The 22,622-nt window shown below is 45.9% G+C and overlaps 1 protein-coding gene across 13 annotated transcripts in view; it reads left to right on the top strand.

Annotated features, from left to right (window-relative positions):
• The window catches only part of ATXN1 (ataxin 1), a 221,985-nt gene that overhangs the window by 177,691 nt on the left and 21,672 nt on the right, over positions 1-22,622 (top strand). Inside the window, exon 1 of one of the 13 annotated variants that reach the window (XM_082328796.1) lies at positions 7,954-8,028. The exons of the other annotated variants lie outside the window; for them this stretch is intronic. The gene's annotated coding sequence lies outside the window, so the exon portion shown is untranslated. Of the gene's footprint in view, positions 1-7,953; positions 8,029-22,622 lie in introns of those variants that run through there. 13 annotated transcript variants of the gene reach the window in all.

Consider the following 22,622-nt stretch of genomic DNA (forward strand, 5'->3'; position numbering starts at 1 on the left):
GTTTTCACAGGCCAGTAACACAGGGGGAGGGAGGGCTGAGCTGAGTGGCCGCAATGCTCTCGTGCTCGCAGTAACGGAGAGGGAAGCCATTCCAAGCTTCAGATCTAGAGCCCAGTCCAATATTGAACCCTTCCAGGAAAAGCTTGGATTTTGCTTTAGGAGTCAGTTAGCATAAGGTATTTGTACCATCGTCATATGTATCTTTTCAATTTGTTTTTATCAGAAGGATAGTGACTTACCTCAAAACTATCCATCAGGTCTCATTTAGGTGGTTTACGAGGCCGCTTTTTTGAGAAGAAAACTGATTATGAAACCTAGGCAGTAGAAATTGCTTTGCTGAACTGGCAAAAGCCATTCTTCAGTGCCCAGCCTTTGTAAAACCGTCCTTCATAGGGAAACCTCTAGACGCTCTAGGGACAGCAGTGCAGCTCTTCTCTATAGTTGCAAGGTACAGACCTTTATATTGCAGATGCATGACCGTGCATCTGTTTGTGCCGTGGAGAGCTTGGGGGTGGAGGTGCACGGTAGTACTTCTGCAGGGGAAGAGTTGGCCCCTCGCGTGCCAGAGGGAGAAGATTGCACTCCGTCGTATTTCTCCTGTGCTTGGGTTTTTGTCCCTTTCGCTCCCTGGTTAGGCTTTATTGGTAAGTGGAATGTGAGGTCAAGACTGCGCTGTTTATTTTGCTTCTCTCAGCTAACTGGAAAATACAGCCTTGCATCGCTGCAGCCTGCCAGGGACCAAACTTAATGGTCAGTGTTTTAATTTAAATGACGCCAGCTGTTGGGCGAACAGCATAAAGAGTACAGTCGGTCAGCCCTTCCTTCCAGTCGTTTGCTATACATCCAAGGCTATCGACCCCTTGCTTGCAGACAGCATATGGTTGGCCAGCAACCAGACGGGAGCTGCTGTGCCGGGACACCTGGGACTTAGCTGCGCACCCATGCCCACTGCAGAAACCTCGCATCGTGGGAGAGGAGTTGCTCTGTGGTGGTACCCTGCGGTGTTCCCTGAAGGTCCTTCTCCTCCCCCAGGTGCAGGGACTGTTTTGTGTTTTCTGAGGACGTGAGGGCTTGTTCGTGTGGCTCTGGGAAAGGCTGATGGCACTGGTTTAGGTTCAAGGCTGCTTTTCAGAAAACACAAGCATAAAGGCTTTGGTTGTACATCCAGGAACAGAGGCATCCAAAAGAACAGGCTATCAGAAGGCTTTTGTCTTTTAACCCGGTTGTGCTTCTGCATTGTGTCTCATGACATGAGACTTACCGTGAGATGGCATGATGAGAGACACTGCGCCGGGAGCTCATGATCACCGCTAAGAAGCTGTGGGGAGGAGCGGCAGGCTCCTTCCCTTCACGGGTTTCACAAACGGGAGCTTTTCTGGTACTTGGCGATCATCACATTCCCTCTCCCGTGACAGGGAAGGAGGCTGCTCCCCTTTCAGCCTCTCCCACTCGTAAGCTGTTTATTCACATTAAGTGGTGAGGAGGCTGGATCAGCCGTACTTCTCTGGTGTCCTTAGTTAACACAAGGATGTGACAACTGTATCTCTGATTATTCTCTTACCATCCCTACCTTTTAAAAATATTTCTCTTTAATTGCTGCTTTGTCAGCTGTGTAATATTGTACTGGGATCCAAAGGTGCTTGTTAAATAAGGGATTTGAGGCTGCAGGGGATTGAGCTGATCATTATAAGCCTGAGAATGGGACCTATGAAGCATGTTATCTGAGGCCTCTGTGGATAGTTACATTAAATGAATGCTTTTGTGATAAACAGTTTTTTCAAACTAATCAATTGTGTGAAATGAGGGAGTAAGCCTTAGCAAGCTGGTTGGTGAGGGCTTGAGAGCCACAGCTGCTACCTGTTTCCATTGCAATGCCATTAATGAGCAGTTAAAGACTATATCCCAGTCCAGTGTTTCTAGATCCTTTCCTTTTTTTCATTGCCCTTGCTTAAAGGTGGCCCAGAAAAGAGGCCAATGGGCAGAAGGCATCAGGAAAATGGAGCGGGGAAGCGATGCTGTGCAGTCGTCCCAAGATGTTGTGGGGCTGCCGTCAGCCTTCCCGAGTTGCTTGCTCAGTGGAGGTGGTCCATGAGGGAAAGGAGCTGCAGGAAAGGGGTGGAGAGTGACAAGGCTGCAGTACGAACTGCGGCTCCTGCCAAAAAGTGGTGTAACAGCTGTCGTGCCTGCAAAAGACAGTTTGCTTTGAGCATTTTTTCTTTCCTCTGTGTAGGGGATGGGTCGATTGATAGGCATCGATACGATGCTCTAGCGTATTGCGTGGGCCTGTCGGGTCTGTGCCTTCCCTGCGTATTACACTCTGGATCTTCTTGTGGGGAGCAGGTACAGCCCCTGGTAGCAAATCAACACGCTGCTGGATGCCGCATGGAGTCGGATGGTAACTCTGAGGCCTGTAGACCACACTGCCTCCATGGGAGACCCCACTGAGAAGGCAGGAGGAGAGGCAGCGCAGGCTGCCTGCGGGTAGAGAGGCAGCGAGCCCTGCCCCAGCAGCAGCAAGTTCCTGCCTTTTTTGCTCTAATAGTTATTTTTCCAAAGACCTATAAAAGTCGAGTTCTCTTTTCTTTTTGCTTGATTGTTATCTGTGCTTTAGAAAAAAAAAATTGTTTAGTGCCCATACAGCCACGCCGAGAGGGACAGTGTTAGGCAATTGCAGCTCCATGCAGCAGGGTGGGCACATCCTTAGATCTGCTTTTTCCTGGGCTTTGGGAGATAAGTTTTGGATGGGAAACAGGGGAGAGGGAGGCAAATCTGGAAGAGATCTGGTGCAGCAGAGGACAGAAGAGGTTTTCCCTGATCTCCTGCACATCAGATGCAGTCTGCCTTACAGTACTGGCTGGCCAGCAGGAGCAGTGTGAGCCCAAGAGAAAAGGACCTAGCTAGGGGATGCGAAAGGTGAGATGGGATATATGGGAGTGCTCTGAGAGTACGAAGGTGGTCTCATCAGCCAAGGGGCACTTGGCTGCACAGAGACCTAATTTCATTGACTCTTTGCTTCAGGGCCAATAGGATTTGTATTGTGTCACTGGTGGGAGGTTATGGTCGTGGCCGATTCTTGCCTTGTTTGCCCGAAGCGCTATGAATGATCCCTTTGCAAAGGGAGGGGGAGGAATGGGCAGGGGTGTGGGAATGCCCTCTTTGCCAGCGCACTTTGCAGAAAAAAACGTTACCCCTGTGTGAGGTCTGGGCTCCCTGGTGGCTGCAAAGGATGTCATGGGTGGTAACACTTCCTACATGTATTCTCCGTTGCTAGTGGCCATGGTTTCTCCACGCACAGGCATGACCCCTTTGGGGCAATAAAAAGCTAGTCTTCCTTCCCTTAAGCTGTCAGCAGGTTTTTTTTTTTCTTTTTGGTTTGCTTTATCATTGTTTTCTCCATGAATGTAGAGAATGCAGGCTTTCTCCACTCTGGTCCCTGTACACTCGGGTGGTGGGGTGAGGTGTATATATTTCTTCTGGCAGTCTCTCTCTTGCATCAGTAATTTAGAGAAGGTACAGGTTTGTAGCACAGCTGTGTGAATTCCGGGGGAAAAAATAGTGCTACCTGCCTCGTGTTTTCCGTTTTCATTCTGCACTGCTCAGCCAAGGCTTTCATGTGGCAGGAGTGGCGGAGTCTGATCAATGAAAACATGGGTTGATAAGATCACAAGGAAGTTTGAATCAGCACCTTTCTCACCTTCTAGAGATCTTCCAGTCGTGAGGGAGAGGTTTCCGGGGCACCGTTTCCTCTATCTGTACACAAAACTGGGAGGTCCTGGGGAAAATGAGCATAGAGCACTTTACTTGCATCATCTCTCCCCTTTTCTCATCTAGTATGGCTTGGAAATGGCGGCTGTGGTCAGGCTAAGAGCTGGAAGGGAATGGGGTTTTGTGCCTTCTGCAGGTAACCTGATTTCCATCCATGAGTTCATAATCTGCACTCCTTTTTGCTTGCTACAAAAGTAGACCTTATTTTTCTGCCGTGTGTAGCTCCAGAGCTATCCAGAGGAAGAATACAGTTGTTGGGACACCTCACCCCACTGCTGTTAGCCCTGTGGGGGATATATTTGCTATGGTGAATATAGAGCTGATGCTGAGTAGAGGGACTGTTTGACTGTAGTTCTCCTCTTTTCACTTCCCAGGAAATCAGTTTGACTTGCCATTTTGAAGTCTTAAATCTGAAACAGCAAACAGCTCCTGCCTTGTACTTAATAGTGGGGGGAGCAAACTGTTTGTGCACGTGGCAGTGCGGGAGGCTATCGATGGAAGGATTTCTTCAGCCAGGCAGTCTGGAGGCAGCACGATTAATTTATTTTCTTCCCTGGTCTGTGAACCCTCTTGGTCACCGGAGCATTGAGACCTTCAGCTGCACGGCATCCTGGGTCTGCCCTCGCACACCTCCCGGTGACTGCCTGGCCGCCGGGGCTTCACTCCTCACTTAGCCCGAGTGCCTGTGGTCCTGTGCCTCGGCTGTCCCCAGAAACGGCGCTGTTAGAGCTGCAAGAGGTGATGACTGCAGACCTGGGAACTCCGTAATTTATGCTCCCCACGCAAACAAACATGCATATGCCATTCACACTCCTGGTGTATTAATAGTGACAGAGCAACATGTGTTTTCCGCAAGAGCAGTGCACCTGTTGAGGTTGTTCAGGGTCACCAAGCACTGCTGCAGTGATGCTTTACTGATTTCTGCAGGCTCCAGCATGTGTTGAGGAGGGAGGGAAGGGTTTTTATTGGGCCAAGAGGGGCTGTGGGTGGGGAGCCATCCAGACATTTCAAGTCCACTCGCTGGATTCATACGCTCAGCCCAAGAAGGAGGGCAAATCGAGGGGCTGAGGTTGTTACCTCTTCTGGTCTAAATCTGGCATTCATGATAAGGTAAACGGAAGTCTCCTAGCAACTGAGGTCAGCATTTGTCCTACGGTGTGTATGGCGCTCCCCTGCGAGGTGCACTGATAAATACATTTTGTTCCACGGTCCCATGTATCTGCAAGTCTGGAGCCACTGTTGCAATTGCTCTCACCCATTTTATAGGCCAGAAATGGGTTTTAATTAAAGCTCCTCTGAAATTGTTTAAAAATTATCAGATCCTCAGTCACTGGGCAAGTAGCTCAAGGGCATCAAGGCTGCCCTTGTGTGCATCACGTGAAACAACACGAGCCAAACTTTGCCCACCATTAAGAGGCACTGATAGCAACCCCTAGTACATCTAAGCAGTGACTTACCCTCCTTCAGTGGCATTTGGGCATTATAGTATCCCTTGGGTCTCAGATGCTCTTAGACAGAGATTTCACACATATGATCTTTCATGGATTATCTTTTGCAGAGCAGAGTCTAGAGCCACTGTATTTTATCCCCTAGAGAAACCACTGTGGGTTGACCTTGCAGAAAAGAAGAGAAGCAGTGTCCTAACTGTTTAATCTGGGCACCTTAGAGAAACAGTAGCTGTAAATTGGAAAGCCATTTCTATCTGAAACATGGTAACTGGGGAGGAACTTCATACATGCCTCCTGGACGCAGTCCACCTCCTAAAGGGAGCAGAGGAGTTGTAAGTGGGTAGGTGGGAAAGGGGGAGCAGGATAGGCAACCAACTCTGTCCCATAGGACAGCAATATTTGGAGCTCTGTTTAGGATACTGGGTCAGGTGAGATGCGAAGAAACTGGGAGAAAGTTGTTTGGTGCGCTCCACCTGCTAATGCATACAGAGTTTTGAAGAATTTTACATGGAAATGAACGGTGATCCTATTGGCATTGCCATCGGCAGCACCCTCATCCTTGCAGGTGTGCACAGATCCGGAGGGAAAGGCATGGCCAGTGGAGGGCAGGCAACAGGTTGGCGGGGAAATTGTCTTCAGGATCTACAAATTGCGTGAGAGGCCCAGGCTTTCACTGGTAATTAGGGTCTTCTGCTGAAGGGCTGAGAGCTTTTTGTACCCCTTCAGGTCCCTGAATAGGCTTTCTTATAAGTTATCTCTTATTCTTTAGCCTTTCTGGTTTGGTTTTCCTTAATTTTATTTTACTGTGAGGGGCAGGATTTGACCTACAGAAATTCCATTGTTTCAAGGTCCTGCGGAAGATTTTGATGATAGTGTTCAGCAGTTTATAAATGCAGGGCATCTTTTAGTTCTCCACAGACCAAATTATACAAATTAAAACTTTACTGCTAAACAAAAGGGATACTAACCAGATAAAACCAAGAGGAAGCATTAAGAAACCAGATTAAGAGAATTACATTCTTTGTCATTTCTATTCTTAACTCATATTAGAACGGGCACAAAATACCTCCTTTATATCTCCAAATGTTCAGCCTAGAGTTACTTAGAAAGAATAGCTGTGGGCACAATATACACCCTATATTCCTCATTGTAGTTTCCATTGTGGCAATCTCTGCCAGTGTTTTCTATTCCGGAGCTTTATCAATTTGAGCAAGTCTGTTCCTGAGGCTCTGCTGAAAGGCAAAAGGGTGAAAGAACGTTATGTCTACGGAAATGTCAGAAGAAATGCTTTCCAACGTGCTGTGGATCATTAATTCAGCTTCAAAGAAGAGTTTTATACTTTGGGATTTTACAGAGCAGCTCCATGGAGGATTTTTTACTCTTGGACAGGGCATGTTCCCCACAAGGTAACCTTGTAAAGCATTTTCTCCACTATCGGGATTGCAGACAAATAGTTTCTTGCCTTTATCCTGCTGTTTTATCTCTGCTCTCCCCAAGAATCCCTCTTAATTCCTTGGTTGCTCTTTGGGGTGACATAAGGACAGCGTACCCAAAGTGGAAGATGAGAGAAACGCGGTGTTAAAACAAACCGAAGCTGGAATGATTTGCCAGGACTGGGGAGATAACCCATGCGATTGGGGTCATTTCACAAACATCAGGGGACAAGGTTCAGGAGTAAAATCTGTCGTTAGCGAATCTGAAAGATAGCATTGCCCTGAAAGTACTGAGTCGATCAGAAACTGCTAGGGTTTTCTACTGAGTGAGTTTTCAGTGACATCATCATCAATATTATTATGAGAAAACAGAATATCAGCAATTATATTTCCATTTAAGGGGTTTAAAATACCTCACTTCTCTGTTAAAGTCAATTGAATGATGACATTAAATGATATGCAAAGGAACACTTTTTAAAAAAATAACTGATTTTTGATGATGGATGAAACTTAACTCTTTCTGTTACTTTGCATGAAGGTCTGTTTTGGTTTTTTTGTGGTTTGGTGGTTGGTTTTCTTTCTGGGTGGCTCATGCCAGTGCAGTGAAAAGCTTGCAAGAACATTCAATACAGTAGCGATGAGGGTATTCGCTGAAATTCGGTGCTGGTAACTGAACTGGCAGCAGCTTCCAGCTGTCCACATCCCACCTCCCTCCTCTCCCCTCAGTCCATTTTGCTGGTGTTTTGAAGAGAATGCGTGCCTTTTCCTCAACACAGCGGTTTTCAGCATGACCTTTTAATGCAACCTGCTGCCAGTACCAGTTTGCAGCATCCCCTGAAGAACTCAACACGGTTGTTCCCATCTGTGAAGTGGAAGTAACAAGAAGAGATCTCACTCCGCTGGGATGCAATGAGGTTACACCATTAAAATTTGGAATAGGTTCCTTGTGATTTAAAGATACATATACATATCTGTGCTGGTTTTGGCTGGGGTAGAGTGAATTTTCTTCGTAGTAGCTAGGATGGGGCTATGTTTTGGATTTGTGCTGGAAACAGTGTTGATAACACAGGGGTGTTTTATTTACTGCTGAGCAGTGCTTACACAGAGTCAAGGCCTTTTCTGCTTCTCACCCCACCCCACCAGCGAGTGGGCTGGGGGTGCACAAGAAGCTGGGAGGGGACACAGCGGGGACAGCTGACCCCAGCTGACCAAAGGGATATCCCACACCATATGGCGTCATGCTCAGCATATACAGCTGGGGGAAGAAGGAGGAAGGGGGGGACGTTCAGAGTGATGGCGTTTGTCTTCCCAAGTAACAGTTACGTGTGATGGAGCCCTGCTTTCCTGAAGATGGCTGAACGCCTGCCTGCCAGTGGGAAGTAGTGAGTGAATTCCTTGCTTTGCTTTGCTTGCATGCATGGCTTTTGCTTTACCTATTAAACTGTCTTTATCTCAACCCACAAGTTTTCTCATTTTTACTCTTCTGATTCTCTCCCCCATCCCACCAGGGTGGGGTGAGCGAGTGGCTGTGTGGTGCTTAGTTGCCAGCTGGGGTTAAACCACGACAGTCCTTTTTGGCACCCAGTGTGGGGCTCGAAGGGTTCGAGATAACGACGGATTTGATTGGAATGTGCTAAATCGAATTTATAGCTGTTATTGCTGTTTAGCTATTAATTGGCAGGCTTCTGTGCTTGCCATGGGGCTTGCTTGCCTTACTGTATATTAGAGTCTAGTGCTTGTTAGTGGCTGCTTTTTGCTTTCGCCTCTTGCTGTACCGCTGTACTGCTTATCATCTTACTCTGCTGTGCCTGGGAACATTTTGATAACAGCAATGGCCATGTGCCTGGGCTGGCAGACGGCCAGGGCATCGCTGCTGTTTCTGTGCTGCCGTGCTGGACAGACTGGAACTCCAGTATGAACTGGAGTCGAAGGGACTCCCGTGAGCAAATGGAGAGTTGGAAACAGGATCTGAGAGTTCAGAGTCTAACCACTGAGCCATTCCTTCCAAAGAGAAAGTATTTGAAGTGCAGGGATTAAATTTAAAAAAACCCAACACATACATGACCGGATAAATATAAATAGCAAATACCAGCAAATAAAGCAAAAACTATCCCCTAGAGCTGTCAAGGTTCTGTAAACATTTTTGTTCATTTCTGCCCTTTCTCTGGAAAGACTGTTTTTCTCTGGAAACCCAGTCTGCAGTACTGCATCGTATCAAGTGGTGCTAAGGAAAAGACGTATTTCTTGCGTATGTTTGTTCACTTAAAAAAACAACCAAAGTGTACTCTTTCCAGCAAGTTTATAACATGCATTGGTCACAACTTCACTTGCTTCCCAGTAAACGGGTCTGTCACTTTGCTGTTGTACTAATGCACAGCACACATAACTTGGGCTCAAGCTTGAGTAAAGTGGCTTGGTTTCATGAAGATCACTTACATAGTTCGTTGCGTTGAACCTACTCACTGTGCAAAGCAGTGGATTCACAGTCTCCACCTGCTTAAATGGGATTTTTGCCTCCACCCTCGCTCAGATAGCCTTGCCTGGCACAGTGGAAACCAGGTCTGGAGTCTCAGTGGCCCAGTTCAGCAGAGAACCATAAGCCTGCCCTTCCAGCTAAGTCACTAAATGTTCTCGGTGATGGGACTTAAAGCAGGCTGGTTACCTGTGGTTTCACATCAATAGGCACTTGAGTGGTTTGCTAGGTCCGGACCTAGAGAAACACCAGTTTTGATCTCTACTCAAATGAGTTGAAGTCACTCAGGCAGCTGTTTTGTGCACAGAGATATCCAGTGACTGGATCTGTATTAGAAACATTGTGTTTGAGCATGGGCAAAGGCTTCTACTAGGGAAAAAAAAGTCATTATTAGATAAGGAAAAGATCTCAAAATTAAAATTGAGAATCATTTTGTTTATACTCTAAGGGTTGCTGTTTACTTTTATATATTTGTTTATACAAGTTTTGAGGACAACTGCATTTTTATCATATGAATCTACCCAACTCCCAGCAAACTCCCCTAGAAAAATTCCTAAGAGTTTTCCTTAGGGCTGTGAAAAAAAGAAATAATAATTAAAAAAAAAGGACAGGGTTGAGCAGTTTAGGAGGTGGTATGGCTGTGCAAAATTGTGTTTGCCTTTCCACCAAAGCTTAAGTAGTTGTAAATTATGCATATACATGGAACAAGCATAACCAGTGCTAAGAAACAGGTATATAACCATGCTTCAAACAGTTTCAAAACTGTACGGAAATTACCGTCCCCTGCATGTGCTATTAACACTCAGACTTTCCTCCTCATACAATTGTTTCCCACAGAGAAATCTAAGATACTCTCTATAAGATACCATATTCCATGCAGTCTTCTGTTGGACATTGGCTTTCCATATGTTATTTTATTCCTATTACCAACGTAAGTGGCATCCTGGTCATAAGATACAGAGATGCAGTGTGTGCGTAAAACTGGTATGTTCTTCTGGAGAACCATGTTAGTAGCCAGGCAGCCAGCGGTGTCTTGATGCTGTGCCTAAAAAAGCTTTTTTGGGGAGAAAACCTCCCAGGGTACCATCGGACAACTCCCATTTGCATAGTAATAATGACAGCAGTAGGCCAGATGGCACGTGGCAAAATCCTGAACCTGACAAATTTCACAGAGGTTTTACCTTTCGTTCCTCTGTGGCCAGGCTTTCATCCATGTTTCTAAATCCACGAAGCTGCGCAGCCCTGGGGAGGACAGGAGGTGACTGTGCACCTTGTGGTCTCCCAGTGTGTGTCCGCTCTTGACTGCAAACAGGGGTAACGGGAAAAAGAGCCTGAACCGGGGTCTCCGTCCCACTGCTCCCAAGTGTTGCGCATTCAGTGGGGCAAGTGGTCCTCCAAAAATGACAGACATAAAAAGGAGGTTGTAAGCAGGAATAAGTTCCCTTCTCTCACCAAGAGTTGTACGTACGTTATGCGCCGCGCCCCCATTGCGTTTGCGCCCAAATCTTCAACAGTGCGCGTGCTGGAGCAGCCGCCGCGCGTCAGCAATGCAGTTCAGTGGTCAAGAGCAGAAACTGCAGAGGTCAGATGAAGTCTATGTTTTTGTTTCTTTACACTGCCTAGTTGCATTTTTATTATTATTATTGTTGTTGTTGTTGTTATTATTATTATTGCTTTCATAGTTTTTGCCTTTCTGTGAGGTACCTGGTGTTGCCCACTGCTGGCAGCCTGAGAGACCAGATGTGTTATCGTTGCGGGACCACTTACAAACTGACCGCAAATGCATTCGCTTTGCTTTGTTGGAGGTGTTGCACGGAATGACTGCCAGATCATCTCTTCACCAAATGCTTATCGTCTAAATGGGTAGAATAAGAAAAGGAAGCCAAAACCGGTAGAGCGTAAAGTTGCAGGGAAAATGTGCTGGGTTCATAAACTTATGGCCCAATGTCTCCTTTGGTCTTCAAAGAAAGCTCTTCATAGGATCAGTAAAAAAGCTGTTTGTCTCAGTAGTTCTTCATTTAAAATCAGAAAATGGAAACAGATACATGTCAGGTATTGAGGATTTCTTCTTCATTGCATTCGTTCATATACCTTTGTTCATTCATTTCTTACCGCATCTCTTCATGTTTTTAAATTCAGACAGAGATAAAACAATGCTCAGGATAGTTCATGCTACTAGCTCATAATTGTAACAAGTATTTTCTCTTGTCTCTGCCATTGCTGAAAAACTGAATTCACCATCTCTGCAAAGTGGTTTTGGGGAAAAAAGTGATGATCAATGGTATGCTGTCGAGGATGTGTTTAAACAGTAACCTACCATGAGATCATGATGATCTGAGAAGAAATATCCTCAGGAATCCAAATGTACTGTCTAAATAAAATGTAGGTAGAATTAGCAGGAAAAGATGGAACTGGCTTAATCTGATTATATTGTTTCTGAGCTGATGCTCTCCAAACTCATGGGAGATAGAGGGAAGCATAATCGCATTATGCAGAGCCGGCCGTGGTGAGAGGACTGCATAAAGCCTGGAGGCCCAGCGCAAGGGCAGTGTGAGTTCATTTTTTCTAGACCAGACTTTGATCTTGGCTGCCCTGGAAGAAGACACATCCCTGGGAGACGACAGTGAGACTTCTGCAGCTCCCACACAGTCAGGCTTAGTGAAGGCCTAGGGAGCTTTTAACACAACAAAATAAATGACCTTTTATCCTAAGAGGCTGTTTTGAAACAGTCTTCTGGTGGATGTGTTCAGCCCGTTAAAATGGCCAGGTGGGTGGGAGGATGGCTTCTTTTCCGGCATTAATTAGATGAGGAAGTTTGTGGTGGGATATGTGTTACGTCTGTAGAAGGTAACTATAATTTTTAACCATAATGATTTACCCTTCCAGTTCCCAGTGGCGCGCGTCCAGGGTCTGATGGCTGGGAAGCGCAGCTGTAGCCAAGGACTCCTCTTCGGCATGTCAGAAAGGCAGGCTGTTTGCTTTGCTCTCTGTTTCTCCAAACTAGATGGAGGGCTGTAGTGCTCATCTGTCCCTCTAGGGAGTTATGGGAGTGATCAGTGTATGTAAAGCAGGGATGAAAGTAAGGAGAGGGCTTGACAAAGGTGGTGCCGGAAGGGTGCTGAGTATCAGCATCTCTTGGAGATACAAAATTGTTCCCACGTAGGGTGAGGAGCTAGGTTAACATCCTGATGCTGCGTTTAGGTCACTCAGGCTTCAGGCCCTGGGCAGGAAGGTCAACTCTAGCCGGAGGTTCTTGTACTTGGCTGCAGTTAAATCTTGGTGATGCTAAAAGCAGTCCTGGAAAGCATTGGGGTAACATCTGGTCAACAGGAGACAATGAAAATTGAAAAGACTGTGGTTGGACGGGCCTGGACCTCCTCTAGCTTCCTGATGCAGGAGCGCGGTCTGAGCGTCCGCGCTGTGAGGTCCCTGCGTGCTTATCAGCATCCACCACTCGTACACAAAGAAGGAAGCGAGAAGTGATTCAGTTTGCATCCGGGCCCCGCAAGCGGCGCGTGCAACTGCATGGTCTCTCCTCCTCCCGGTTCCTGCATCGCCCCCGCTCTGCCTGCCACAGTTGTCCCCTGAGTTTTATAAGTGCTTCTGGGGAGACGCCTGGTCTTCATTTTGTTCTGCAAAATGTTTAGTCCAGCGCAGGAAATGGAGCACGTTTAAGGAAAACCAAACTCTGTGTGTGTGTGTCCCAGCAGTCTTTCCTTGCCTGCCTGCCAGGCAGGAGGGAGAGGCACTGACGGGGTGCGGGCCGAGCCAGGGTACCGGCAGCCAGCGCCAAAACGGGCCTCGCCTCCGGAGGCCGGTGGGCAGCCTGGGATCGGGGGGACGCCGTGCAAGGGAGCGCTTCAGTTTCACGGTGTGTGGATGGTGGGGCTGTGAGCGAGGACCGTCAGCTCCATCTCGCCAGCTGGCTCGCTCAGCAGTTTTTGCAGGAAGTGTGAAGAGAACACATTTTATGGGAGATATTTATCATTACCCTGTACTGCTTAAATATAGCCTGTGTAGCAGGTTAGAGCTTGTTAGGCTTTTATCTTCTCAAGTTGGAGGATGATGTATTAGTCCATGAGTGTTGCAGCCTCAAGTGAATTACAGAAAGTCATCCCCAGTGAGTAAAGATAAATGACTTTTGGAAATTAACCCATTACATAGTCTTTTCCAATAAAGTGCTTACTAAAATATTAAATTGTAAATGAAGATGCTTCAGGTCTCATTTGAAAGTCAGAAAGACACTTATTTGTAATTCCAGTACTGCTTTTCTTTTTTTTTTTTTCTCTTGGAGATTTCCTTTCTCCTGAAAGGTTTGGGACTGACAGCCCCAGAGGATGAAGTCTCTATTAATCCACCAAGCAGGCACAGCAGCTACAATGCAAGCTGCTCTGCCCTGTTAATGTGCTGCAGCCTTTGCTGAGAAAGGGGCAGTCCTGAGGGATGTGGTGTTAGCTTAGATTTTGCAGCGTCCAACCTCAAAAAGAAAAAAAAAGAGTTGTTCAGCTCTTTATGGACCTACACCTCCATTAATTCAACTGGGTTTAACTGTTTGTTTAGCTGGGTTTAAGGGGATCTACTGGGCAACATGGACCCACTATAAACTTTCCTGCCAGCGTAGGTCTTCCAGATTCAGCCTAACCCAGGATGCACCTTGAAACTGAGCATTGCTCAGATATTTTAAAAATGAAAGCAATAATAATGTCGAGACTAACATTCAGCCGTCAGTGTTACTGAAGGCTTGGCAGTCCTGGTGGTCTCTAGGTTTGCTGCTCCACACCAAAGTAACGGGGTTGCACAGTGGTAAAACCACCTCTGTTATTCCAAGGCAATCCGTTCTAGTTTTAAACTGGTATAAGGTGCGTGCAAGTTTCATACAGTCACCATTGGTGAGATTTGCTTTGGAGTAAACATCGCTGTAAAAATATCTTCGTTCCAGGCTAAGATCTATTTGTATGCTAGCAGAAAGCTAGAGACAAAGTGTTTTCAACAGTTCCTTCCTCCAGCACACCCCATTGCTGTGGTGATGGTTTGTATTCTCTGAACATGGAGCTGGACCGAGCCTGACAACATCAGCTCACTTCAGAGAGGCTGCCCAGCAGGAATGACTTTCACTTCCAACCTGAGCTGGCTCCAAACCAAGGACCCAGAGGGCAGAGCCTTTCCTTCCCATTAGGCATCAGAGCCAATTTCCCATTTTCTTTTAGTGCTAGCAGCTTGATAATAACAGAGAATTATTAAAGCCATATAATATTAAATATGATGGTAATTAGATAATCTTCTGTAACTGCCCAACTGTGATTTTTAAAGACTCGTTCATCACTGGCTTTTTCTTTTCTGATGGCGAAGGACAGACTTTGTCTTCTCTGTTTTGCAAGTGCTGCCACTGCACGAATATAGCCTATGCTTGTGGAGGGGATTTGTTTCTGCTCATTTAACTGCTTTCAGCCCATCCCAGTTCTGATCTTACTGCAAGGCTCTCGGTTACCCTCATGTGAGGGGTATTTGGAAGAGCATATACGGCCTGTAGAGGCTTGCTGTCGCACAGCAGTGCTTGGGGTGGTGGAGCTTCAAGGAAGGAGAGAGACTGCTCTACAGGGAGGGCACAGGTTTGATTTGGAGACTGGCTCAGGTTGTCCTTTTGAGTAAGCATGGAAACAACTGATCCAATAACATACCCAAATAATTTTGGACTTGAGGTTCTTGGATGTTTTAGAGGTGTTATGGAGGCAAAATAAGGCCTGCACTTACTGAAGTCTTGGACGTATCGTTGTACTAGGGAAATCTCCAAAAGTCTGGTTTGCTCTTAGAGCTGTTTTCATAGGTACATTACTTGTGTGCTGCTGCTGTGATTTGGCTTATTAATAAATTCCTGGTATAAGGAAGGCCTGATTTTGTTCCCATTGCAATAAACAACTTCTAGCGGTAAAGGAGCAAGACTTTAGGTAGTAACTCTCAACAAGTGTTTCATTAGTTTTATTATCTACACCAGAATCATCCTGGTTGTATGAGCTCCTCTGCATCCAGTGTCTTCCAGGCCACATTCTGCAGGCAGAAAATGAAAAAGGAGAGGTTGTTTTGCATCAGCTCTTCTCTTTAAAGGTTATACTTAAATACCATTAAATCCAAAACAAATGGCAATTCACATGCGTATTTAACGTCGTTTAATCCCTGTTTGAGATCAGCAGTTTTTTTCAGAAATTTTTTACTCGTCTGCCTATGAAGTGTGGATTCTCTGCAATGAGCGTGAACAGAATAACACCCTCCTTGCAAGGGTATAAGAAAGCCCTCCTCTCAGGAAGGCTCTTTCATCACTGTTTTATGTGGTTAAAATGGGAGTGATGCAAAACCAGTCAACGTTAAGAACATGTTGAAGATGATACAAATTAATGCCCATATGATCCTGCCAGCCCTCTCAGTGTGTTTTCCCTAGGCTTAAAGTTGGGGGGTGGGAACAGACAGGACAGAGCAAAACTTTTTTTTATAGAGAGTGACACAATAAATACTTCATAACAATCACATACATTTTTAATGAAAGACTGTACTAGTGCAGTTCTGCTGTTCTGGGCATTAGTGAGAGGGGATGTAATCCACAGTACTTTTTTTGGCTTTTAGTAATTTTTTCCTAGAGTTAGAAATGAGTGAGTGCGCAGTCTCAATTCTGACTCAGGCTCATGCTGTTAGTGATAGTGGCATTTTAACTGATACTGAAACAAGGACAGAAACTCACATTTAAGAGCAAGCAAGAATGACAGAAATGCTAAGATGAGGAGAATAAAGAAGAAAAATGCTAGAACAGTAGTTCAGAAAAGAACAGAGTGTGGGGGGAAATAATTTTAGACCAGAACTGTGGAAACGGTACTTGACCACAGACTGAAAATTGGGAAAGCTGCTATTTCTTGTCAGACCAGCTTGATTTTGAGTCTAAGCTGCTGAGCAAAAATTTTCCCCTAGTCTGATCCTGTGTCTTTTAATTAACCAGAGTTGTCATCCACATCTTTGAGATTTTGATGTGAGCAGGAGCTCGTCTCTGTTGATTTGCTCAACACTCTGCGTGCAGAAAGCAGCAGCTGCTGCTGGTGATCCCAGGGCTGATTTGTCTGCATCTTCCACTGGAAATGTTTCTGCAAACGAAGTAGGCTGTGTGAGAAGGCACCTAGTCTAATTGGAGCATTAGGTCTGTGCAGTAGGTAGTACGCAGGTGTTTTTTTGTTGGGTTTCTGTCAGCTTGTAGTTTATCTGTGACATATATGGGGTTTTGATGGATGTAGATATTGCAACTGCATGGAAGAACCATTATGTGCTGGTGTGTAGTGCGGGCCATGCTGTAGCTTACAGTGTTTTCACTGTGCTTTGCTCCCCTTGGAATCTCACACATTGTACACTTTGAGTAGCAGCTACCGTGGACCTCAGCGGGGGTCCTGGGCAAGACCGTGACCTAGGTGATACAGACGAGTCCCTAGTAGTGTTACCCCCACCTTCGTAGCTCCTCACTAGAGTGGCTTCAGCACCATTGCGCTGAGTGGTGTCACAGGGCATAGCTGTCAAAATCACCTGCTAAAATCTATCATTTTTGAGAGTCTTCCAACATTTTCAATGGATAGGTGTAACGAGCACATTGCCATCCTTGCCAGCAGCCCACTAGTAAACTGAAATTGTAAAAGGTTTTGCTGATAAAGCTGTAGCAATGCAGTCCATGTGAGAAATGCAGTTTGGACCACCAGAAGGTCTCCTCATTAACCCACTTCTCTAAATACCAAAAAGCCAAGGTAGCCTCATCCTGACAGCCAAGAGATTTTGCGGTACCACTTCTGTTAGCCATGGTGGCGACTTTCAGCAACAGCTCAGGCAGCGTATGTATCGGAGATGTGTTTTCTCTCCATCCTTCCCCACTGAATGGGATGGACCAGCACTATGGCTTCTGCTGAGATGCTGCAGCTCCTTCATCCCAATTTACCATACAGGCCAGCAGCTCCCTTCCATCTCTTTCTCCTTTTCCCTCCCATTAAACCAATGCGGTAACTGTCATCTCAACCCGGCTGTACATCAGAGAAGATACTGTGCTGTTTTGGCAGCAATCTGAGCCGAAGGGAAAGATTTTGCAGGCAGAATTGGACCCTTGGGGTGTGAGTTGAATGATGCCGTCACAGAAGAAGAAAGACTCTTTTTTCCAGTGCCGCTCATGGTTTTTGCCGGCCAATAGCAAGGATGTGAATTTTCATATACATGGGTAATCAACCTGGCAATGTTTCAAAATGCTTGGGTAGGTCTTGCCCCAGCTAGGAAAGATATAAATCTAATTAGAAATCAGAGCTAGGAGGAAATGATATTTCTGCCCATGAAAATTTCCAAGATCTCAAAAAAATGTCTCATGCTGTAATGGGAGGAAAACTTGAAAAACTGAGATAAGTGAGAATCAGGTAGTAAGTAAAAATGTTTTATAAAACTGTACAACAAAGCCTATAGCTCTGTATTCTAGCTAGAAGATAGTTTAATTTCAAACCAAATTTCTCTTGCAGCTACAGCATTTTTTAATTACACCTTCATTAAATGTTTAAAACAAACCTTCGTTTTGGGCCCAGCAAATGGATTTTAATTTTTTTTTTAATATTACTGAGAAAATACTTGCAAAGAAATCCCAGCGGTTTTCCCCAGCTGTAAATGTATTCAAACATTTTTCCGTCCAACAGATTCAGGTTTGAAAACAAGCATTTCCTAATGTAAATTTTCCTTGAAAAATACCTGCCACTTCTATTAGAAACCATTAGTTCTTACTTAATTTTGTCCCAAGAGCAAAGGTGACTGTGTAGCTTATTTCAGCTTTAGTTTCACTAGCCTCACAGCAGAGTATTATCAAGGTTTTTCCTCCTCAGGAGTTGAGTGAGTTGTGACCGATGATTTTGTTTTAGTCACCCTGGTTGTATGATCTCATGGTTATTCCATGTTTTCTAACATGTCCATTGTACCAAAGAGATTATGCATCATCCATTGCAGTAGTTATTTCACATTTCTAAGACAACATAACATTCATTTGCAAACACAAGGAGAGCAAAAGGCCAAAGAAACAGCATTGTATTCCATATCTACCATAAGGAGCCTACAAGTCAAAAACCACATATGAAAAAGAAACCAAACCAGATTAACAGATGTGAAATCATTATGCATTCAGAAGAAAAAAATTCAGAGTAGGCAGAGAGAGAGAGTGATAAACATATCAGATGCTGGAGAATCACTCAGTCCAGGACTAAATGAGTGTAAATAAAACCAGGGGGAAAAAAATTCCCCTTTGCTTTTCACTGTAGGAATGGCAGTGGCAGGTAATTAGCAACAAAAGGAGGGCTAAGGAGAATCTCCATCCTTCATTGAATGTGGGGGAAAACATAGTGACAAAGGATGGAGAAAAGGCTGACGTGCTTAATACCTTCTTTGCCTCAGTCTTTAATAGTCAGATCAGTTGTTCTCGGGGTACCCTGCCCCCTGAACTGGAAGACAGGGATGAGGAGCAGAATGAAGCCCCCATAATCCAAGGGGAAAAGGTTAGTGACCTGCTACACCACGTACACACACACAGGTCTATGGGGCCAGATGGGATCCACCCAACGGTACTGAGGGAGCTGGCGGAGGTGCTCACCAAGCCACTTTCCATCATCTATCAGCAGTCCTGGCTAACCGGGGAGGTCCTAGTTGACTGGAGGGTAGCAAATGTGATGCCCATCTACAGGAAGGGCCAGAAGGAGGATCCAGGGAACTACAGGCCTGTCAGCCTGACCTCAGTGCCGGGGAAGGTTATGGTGCAGATCATCTTGAGTGCCATCATGCAGTATGTACAGGACAACCAGGTGGTCAGGCCCAGTCAGCATGGGTTTATGAAAGGCAGGTCCTGCTTGACTAGTCTGATCTCCTTCTATGACAAGGTGACCCACTTAGTGGATGAGGGAAACGCTGTTGGATATTGTTTACCTGGACTTTAGTAAAGCCTTTGACACCATTTCCCACAGCATTCTCCTGGAGAAACTGGCTGCTCATGGCTTGGACAAGTGTACTCTTCACTGGGTAAAGAACTGGCTGGATGGCCGGGCCCAAAGAGTGGTGGTGAATGGAGTTAAATCCAGTCGGCGGCCGGTCACAAGTGGTGTTCCCCAGGGCTCAGTATTTGGGCCAGTTCTGTTTCATATCTTTATCAATGATCTGGACGAGGGGATCGAGTGCACCCCCAGTAAGTTTGCAGATGACACCAAGCTGGGCGGGAGCGTTGATCTGCTGGAGGGTAGGAAGGCCCTGCAGAGGGACCTGGACAGGCTGGATCGTTGGGCCGGGGCCAACTGTATGAGGTTCAACAAGGCTCAGTGCCGGGTCTTGCACTTGGGTCACAACAACCCCATGCAACGCTACAGGCTGGGGGAGGAGTGGCTGGAGAGCTGCCCAGCAGAAAAGGACCTGGGGGTGGTGGTCAACAGCCAGCTGAATATGAGCCAGCAGTGTGCCCAGGTGGCCAAGAAGGCCAATGGCATCCTGGCTTGTATCAGGAATAGTGTGGCCAGCAGGACCAGGGAAGTGATCGTCACGGGTGAGGCTGCATCTCAAGTACTGTGTTCGTTTTTGGGCTCCTCACTAGAAAACAGACATTGCGGTGCTGGAGTGTGTCCAAGGAAGAGCAATGAAGCTGGTGAAGGGTCTGGAGCACAAGTCTTATGGGGAGCAGCTGAGGGAACTGGGGTTGTTTAGCCTAGAGAAGAGGCTGAGGGGAGACCTTATCGCTCTCTACAACTACCTGAAAGGAGGTTGTAGCAAGGTGGAAGTCAGTCTCTTCTCCCAAATAACAAGCAATAGGACAAGAGAAAACAGCCTCAAGTTATGCCAGGGGAGGTTTAGGTTGGATATTAGGAAAAATTTCTTCACCAAAAGGGTGGTCAAGCACTGGAACAGGCTGCCCAGGGAAGTGGCTGAGTCACCATCCCTGGAGGTATTTAAAAGAGGTGTAGATGTAGCGCCTAGGGACATGGTTTAGTGGTGGACTTGGCAGTGCTACGTTAACGGTTGGACTTGATGATCTTAAAGGTCTTTTCCAACCTTAATGATTCTGTGATTCTATGATTCTAATGTCTCTGCGGCCCCAGAGGAAGCTGCAGGGTGGTGGGATACATCACGTCTATCACGTAGCTATCGCTTCCAAGGTTCACGCATTAGACACAGGGTGCCTCTGAGCAGAGCTGACCGACTCTCAGTGTTCCCTGTTCGTCCTGGTTGGAGCAGATGTCTTGGTGAGATGAGGCAGTTTTTGCAAGGGACTCCTCTGAGAGCTTTCGTCTCCCAGGAAAGTCTCCCCATTGGGTTCTGCTTTGTAATGGGAGGATCTGAGCCTATTTTAACTATTTTATTTTCTGGGAGAGCAGCACTTAAACGCTGGTTTGAAGAGGAATGCACAAAGGTTTTGAGCACGCAGACCCCCGGCTGAATCTCTTTACCTTCCCCTCATTTAGTTAGAGTGCTTCTGAAACGTCCTTAGCTGACGCGGAAACTGCAATCCTGTCATTAGCAATGTGTCGTTGGTTAGAGAACAAGCTTTCACACTAGGTCTTGCCTTAGCCCCAGTCTGGAGGGAGCACTTGAAAGCCCCGTAGGTAGTACCCACTGAAACGCATTGGCAAACTGCAATTGGACGCGTCTGTCGCTACAAAAGGGCTAATGCAGTTTCGCTGGGTGCGGTGCAAAAGGCTGCCCAGCTGGTAGGAGAGCTTTGTCAGTAGAGGATGCACAGGCATGAGCTGGATTCAGTGGCGTGGGTCCAGGGAGCACCAATAAAATCTGGAACTACACCGTCATGTGTTTGCGTATGAAAGGAACCATACAGCAAGTTGTACCTGCCGTGTATAATGCAATATAATGAATTTAAAAGGTCAACATCAAAGTCCACTGCTGTTAAAAATAAGATGCTGGAAAGGTGAATTTCTGTGCTTAGAAAGTTGTGAAGTCTCCCTTTGTAGCTGTATCGTGAGATAATAGATTTTAAACAAACTCCTAGCTTCTGATGGCCTCTGCCCCACTTTGTAGTTCAGACCAGTGGATATAGCTAAAGCCACCAGCTTTGATGCAGAAGGAATCAACATTTCAGGCTGTGTTTGTATAAACAGGCAGCTGCTTGAATATGCTAAACTGTGAGGAATGTGAGCAGAGAAACAGCAAAAGCTAGTGGAAATCTCTAAGAAATACCACGGAATACATTGGACCGCAGTTCAGCATTTTGTTATGGGCATCATTTGTATTTATACTGTCAACACCATGCGGATGAATGGAGCTACAATAAATGATATGTACAATTTGAATTTTTCAGTGTGTGCTCGAGACATGATTCTGTTTCTCCAGCAAAAAAGATTATTTTTTCTGCTGTTTCAGGGATTAGGTAAATCCCATGAGTGATGACAACAGACAGAACTAGGGCTTGCAGAGATACAGAAGGGAAAATATACTTGACACTTGTGAGAAGTGAACTCTGAGCTGGCGGTGCGGTTAGACACGCAAGCCTCATTTCACAGTGCTGAAATATTGCCTTCTCATTCTCTTACCTTGAATCATGAAACCCCACATTTTTCTAATGATTCTTTCAGAGGGAGAAGTGAAATGATTCATATGAAGAACCAGAATTGTTCAAACCACATCCCTTTTATTTATCTAGACCAAACTAGTACCTCTACCCAAGTTTGGATCATTTGGGATAAAATACTCATAGTGTTCCCGGGCTGATTTTCTTCTCCGGCTCCGTTATGTTCCCATCCTTCTTCTAATGGCCCACTTTAAAACTCATGGAGCTACTTCTTGTGACAGAAATCACATCTCGCAGGGTGCTCCCAGGTATGGAGGAGAGGCTCAGAAGGTGGAATCTTACGGTGGTTTGTTGCCTTGATGCAAGGAAAGGAGGTTGCTGCTGCAAAGAAGGCTTGAGCAGCTGCTTAAGCAGGGGAGGGGAAGCTAAGACTGGTGGCATGGGCAGAGGAGGAAGGATTCGCATTGTGTCTTGAATGAAGTAGTGGTGTCAGGGATGCAGGAGAAGGGAGGTGAAGTGAAAAGGAGGAACCTCTAAGCTTTGGACCCCATTCAGAGAAGGGTTAGAGATGGGGATGAAGATGATGAAAGAGACACAGTGCTTAAGCGGTTGGATAATTTAAAGGCCCTTAGCTTGAGACTGAACTTCTGGTGAAGGAGGCTGACTTGAGTGTAGAGTACTCCGAGGCTGCTTGGATGATGTCCTGCACACTTTGGAGTGCAGAACGCCAAGGACTAAGAAGCGTGTCATCTTCAGACACCTTTTCATCTCTTCTCTTTTTTCATTCTGTTGACGCAGTAAAAGCATCTTGAGTAGTTTTTGTTTTCTACTCAGCAAAACCTGCATGCTGTCATGTGGCAGTCAAAGAAGCAGTGTTTGGCCATACTTCACTGTTCGCTCCCTGATGAGCTGCAATACGTAACGTTCACTTGTAGCCCTTGCACGTATCAACAGCTGGTTCC

Source organism: Platalea leucorodia (genome assembly GCF_965183815.1).
Source record: "Platalea leucorodia genome assembly, chromosome: 1".
In the NCBI taxonomy this organism is placed as follows: Eukaryota; Metazoa; Chordata; class Aves; order Pelecaniformes; family Threskiornithidae; genus Platalea; species Platalea leucorodia.